We start from the raw sequence: 5,846 nt of genomic DNA on the forward strand, positions 1-5,846 counted from the left end.
TTAGTGCCCAGACCCCAGCCCCAGCCAAGTCTCCTCTGTGGGGCTCCGTGTGGCATCCCAAGTAGCCTCCCTGTGGGACACCTCTATTCTGTGGTCACAGACAACAGTGAATGAACAAACCTAGAGCAGCAACTGCTGGGAGTGCAGAGGAGGGTCTGGAATAGCTGCCAGAAGAGTCTCTGTGTGGGGAAGGGAGCGTGGCTCTGGGGCAGGATTTTTTGGAGCCTACAGTCACTGAACCCGGCCCCACTAAGCTGAGCTATCTCCCCCGTCTCCCACTGCTGCTTTCTATTTCCTCCTTGGAGAGGAGCTTGCTCTGTCCTGCCCTGGGCAGCACAGCCTGAAAAGAGAAAGGCTTGTACGGGTCAAACCAAGACATGTGTCCCCTTCACACTTGCTTAGGTGCAGAGGGATTTCATGTATCTGTTTTTCCAGAGGTTCATGTGTGTGTCTGTGTCCCTGTGAATCTGTCTGTTGTGGGAGGTACCTACCCTTCTCACATGGCTCTTCTCTGCTGCTGTGAGATAGGGAGATGCGTTCGTGGGACCGCCATCTCCACTGGCTCCTTCCTTGACCCTGGATGATGGGAGAGTCTCAGCCCAGGCTGAGGAGTGAGGAACCTTTCCTCACTGGAGGAGAATAATTAGGGTTATGTTGCTCTCCCAGGTCTGGCTTGGATGATTGGGAGCAAATAAATAGATCTTCATTCCCTGGAGTTTTGGACTTTCTGAGGGATCGGGGCAACACTCGTTGCCATGGTTTCGGTGTCCCTGGAGCAGATTCCCCATAGCTCTGCTAGAGGCCACATACTAACTGCTCTTTGTTCCTAGTCTCTGTGGACTCAGCTATCTCTCTGTGTGAGAAGAACTCAGTTTACTGCTCAGACTTGTTGCTTCCAGTTGTCTCAAGTATGTCTTGTGCCCACGTCACAGAATATACCTCCTCTCTTGCTCTGTGCCCGAAGTGGACCTGAGGAAAAATCGTGAAGCCAGTGAAATTGGCCCACATACATTCATAGCAGCTCTGTTCTGTACACTTTGCTCCTGCACTGACTCTCTTGTAGGATCCTTGAAGTTTCAGGACCCCACACTCATTCTTTTCTCAAATGCAAAGTTTGATTTGTGAATTTGTACTAAGAAAGTAATTATTAAGAACAGAACCTCAAATCTGTGCTTTAATCTGATAGTGACTGTGTCCCCAGCAAAGGAAACCGGAGGCACTACCTAGAGATACTGCTCTGTAGACTGGGAAGGGGTTCTGGGGTGGCGTGTGTATGTAATCATCTAAGTGGTATCTATCGGCTGTTGGAACTTGGGTGTGTATTTCTAAGTTTGGACTTGTATGTCATACACAAAGCAAAATTTTTAAAAGATGTGTTTTCAAAACTCTACCTTTTAAAAAAAGAAAAAACACAAATGTGAAGTTGGGCAGAGATGTTTAGGTAAAAATTGAGAGAATAAGAGTGACATTATTAATTATGGATGAAGCAGTAATTAAGTCAACTAGGAACATAAGTCATAAAAGAGTAACATCTTTTTTTTGAAAGTTATCTATTTATTTGTTTGTTAATTAATTAATTTATTTTTTTATCTGAGGGAAGGAGAGAGATGGAGGAGCAGAGGGAAAGGGACAAGCAGAGTCCACCCTGAGTGTGGAGCCTGACTCGGGGCTCAATCTCACGACCCTGCTATCATGACCTGAGCTGAAATCAAGAGTCAGGTGCTTAACTGACTGAGCCACCCAGGCGCCCCAAAGAGTAATATCTTATGATAATAAGGGAAAAACTCAGATGAGTCACCAAATGAAATAATGTAACAACAATTTACATAAGGCAAAGGCTCATAAAAATTTTTAAAGATTGATTAAATTAATATACTCATGATAAATTTAACATGCATTTCCCAGAATGTGATTAAGTAGTGAATAAAAAATATGGCAGAGATTTTATTTAAACAGTGAAGAAATCTGATTTAAAAGACATGTATTTCCATTCTGTAAATAGAGATTGCACATTCTTTTTCCAGCCCAGGGAACAATCACAAATATTGGTCATTTTTTAGGGTACCACAAAAACTATTAATAGAGTCCCCATACATTGATTTTATAGAATACATTCTCTTACAGTCCACATTACATAGTCAAAACTTGGAAACCAAAAATCAGAATGTAAAAAAGAAGTGTCCAGTTGATAAAATGTAAAACAGTGATCACCGTTTTCATAGCAAAAGGAATATTAAAACCAAAATGATTTCTAAATTAAAGAAAAAATTAACACAAAAACCTATGGGAAAACTGGCTTTCAATACTTTTATTATTAATGAAGTAACATAAAAAATCAATCAGAGGTGCCTGGGTGGCTCAGTCATTAAGCGTCTGCCTTCGCTCAGGGCCTGATCCCAGAGTCCTGGGATCGAGCCCCTGCTCCTCTGGGAGCCTACTTCTTCCTCTCCCACTCCCCCTGCTTGTGTTCCCTCTCTCGATACTCTCTCTCTCTCAAATTTTAAAAAAGAAAATCAATCAAGTATTCAGCCAGACATTTTTTAAACTTTATTTATTTATTTAGTCATCTATACACCCAGTGTGGGGTTTGAACTCATGACCCTGAGATCAAGGGTCACATGCTCTACTGACTGAGCCAGCCAAGCGCCCCCTCCAAGCATTTTAAGGTTTAAATTATTTTAGTCAAATAAATATATTAGTACCGCTTTAAAAGTTAAGTCTTTAGATGGAAAACCCAGTCCCCCAACCCTTCATCTCCATCCCTGGGTCCTATTGCCGTTGTAAGCACTTTTATATTTGTCTAAATAATATGCTTATAATGCTATTTTTTATTGAAGTGTAGTTGACGCACAACGTTACATTAGTTTCAGGTGTATAGTGCTATTTTTGACCTTTGATTTGCAGTCTCATCTACCCTCTTCCCATTTGACAGGTGACTGTCCCATTTCCTCTTCCTCAAATCCTCCTCATACAGGCACATCACAATTGGGGGTGTGTCAATATTTATTATCAACATTCTGACCGTTACACACTGTGGGTGTACTTACCTTAACTTTTTTTCTTTTTTTTTTAAATGTTTTTATTTATTATTTATTTGACAGAGATAGAGACAGCCAGCGAGAGAGGGAACACAAGCAGGGGGAGTGGGAGAGGAAGAAGCAGGCTCATAGCGGAGGAACCTGATGTGGGGCTCGATCCCATAACGCCAGGATCACGCCCTGAGCCGAAGGCAGACGCTTAACCGCTGTGCCACCCAGGCATCCCCTTAACTTTTTTTTTTCTTACACAACTTTTGGATGTTCCTGAAATTAATCGTTGCCTATTTTTTTTCCCATCGGTTTCATCTTTATGCCTTTATTCTTCTCCTATTCCAAAATTAACTTTTCCAGGCTTTGAGTTATATTTGATAGACAATAAGCATCACCCATGTGAGGGTACACTTTGATGAGTTTTGATAGTCATGTGCAGTCATGTAACCAGCACCACAGTCAAGATACAGAATGGTTCTGTTATCCTACAAGTTTTCTGGCTTCCCTTTGCAGCTAGTACCTCTCCCACGACCAGATAGGTTCTTTGCATTATTATATAAATATTACATTAGTTTGCCAGTTTCTGTGGAAAAGCCTGATGAAGTTTTGAGATTGCATGAAATTTTATCAGTTAAGAATTGACAGCTTGGGGCGCCTAGCTGGCTCAGTTGGTAGAGGTTGCAACTCGATTTTGGCTCATGTCATTATCTCAGGGCTGTGAGAGTGAGCCCCAGAACAGGCTCCAAGGTGGGAGTGTGGAGCCTGCTTAGGATTCTCTCTCTCTCTTTCTCCCTCTGCCCCTCCGCCTCCATTGTGCTCTCTCTCTCTATCCAAAAAAAATATATATATGTAGCTTAATAGCATTTAGTCTCCTGACCTAAGAGCATAGCATATTTCTTCATTTTCAAAGGTTTTCTATAATTTCTCTGATGAATGTTATTTTTAGTTTCCAGTGAACAGATTCCTCACATTTTTTGACAGTTTTAAACACTAAATATTTCATATTTTTATGCTACTGTAAATGGTACTTTTTAATTTGAATTTCTTACTGTTTGCTGTTACACGATTTTTTAAAAATCTTGCTCTCGAGTCCTGAAACTTTGCTAAACTCATTAATTAGCTCTAGTAGAGTGTTTATAATTCCACCAGAAATTCTCCATGCATGAGTATTTTGTCCACACACAGAAGACAGTTTTACGTCTTTCTTTCTAATCCAGTTGCCCTTTAATAAAGATATTTTCTGCTCACAACACTTTTGATACCAAATGTATGGGTTTTGTCTTATTTTTTGTTTTTTTCTTTTCCCCCCACGCTGAAAACAAATTCTCTAACTCTCAGGACACCACTTGGGTGTCCTATAATTAAATTCTATTCTGACACTCTCCTGACCTAGCGTAGACCCCAGAGGTTAAGGGCTTGGTGCTACAAGTCTGCCCCAACCTCAGATGCCAGCTACAAGTAGTGGGTCCCGAGGTTACCCACACTCTGTCTAATCGGCTACAAGTTGAGATTTCCAAGACCTCCTCCTCAGGTCGGATAATTTGCTGTAATGGCTCACAGACCTCAAGGAAACACTTCACTTACTATCACTGGTTTATTATAAAGGATATTATAAAAGATACAAATAAATAGCCAAATGGAGAGGCACCATAAGGAAAGGTCAGGGATGGGTCTGAGTAGGGGAGCTTCTGACCCCGTGGAGTCTGAGATGTGCCCCTCTCCCAACGCTCAGGTGCTCTCTGATGCTCTCTGAATCCTGTAGTTTAGGAATTTTGATGGAGATAACATTATGCAGGCATGTTGGTTCAGTCATCAAATCATCGGCCATTGGTGATTAACTCAATCTCCAGTGACTCCTCCCTCCCTGAAGGTGGGGGACTGGGGCTAAAAGTCACAACTGACTAATCACCTAGTTGGTTCCTCTGGCAACCAGCCCCCATCCTGAACTATCTAGGGGCCCACCAAGAGTCACTTCCTTAGCATACATTTAGGTATGGTCCAAGGGCTTGTTACGCATAATGAAATATGGTCCTCTCTTCCCATCACTCGGGAAATCCCAAGGGTTTTAGAATCTCTTGTGTTAGGAACTAGGGATGAAGATTAAATATATATGTCCAAATACATCCCATTTTTATTTCTTTTTATTGCCTCATTATATTGGCTGGAATCTCTAATACAATATTGAATAGAAGTGGTAAGAACATACATCCCTGCTTGTTCCTAATTTTTTAAAATTTATTTTGGAGAGAGAGAGTGAGCATGAGTGAGGGGAGGGGCAGAGGGAGACAGAGACTCCCTGCTGAGCACAGAGCCGCACGAGGGGCTGGATCCCAGGACCCTGACATCAACACCTGAGCCTAAATCAAGAGTACAACAGTTAACCAGTTAACCTGCTGAGCCACCCAGGAGCTCCTTGCTCCTAATTTTAAGAGGAAGGTAATCTCCCTTTCAACATTAAGTATGATGTTAGCTATAGATTTTTCATATGTGACTTTAGTCAAGTTGAGAAAATCTTCTGTTCCTATTTTACTCAATGGTTTTATTATGAATGTGTGCTGACTTTTGTCTGTTGCATTCGCTGTGTCTATTGGGATGGTTTTCCTTTTTTAGTTTGTTAATACAGTGAATAGCTGTATTGAATTTCTAATGTTAATCCAACTTCACATTCCTGGGGTGAAGCCCATTTGGTCATATGTATTATCCCATTTAGATATGATGAGACACTGACTTTCTAAAGTTTTATCCAGGATCCCCAGTGAATCGATATTCATAAAGAATATTGGTCTGTTATTATAATGTTTTATAAAATGAATTGGG

The sequence above is a fragment of the Ailuropoda melanoleuca genome, chromosome 3 (genome assembly GCF_002007445.2).
Source record: "Ailuropoda melanoleuca isolate Jingjing chromosome 3, ASM200744v2, whole genome shotgun sequence".
In the NCBI taxonomy this organism is placed as follows: Eukaryota; Metazoa; Chordata; class Mammalia; order Carnivora; family Ursidae; genus Ailuropoda; species Ailuropoda melanoleuca.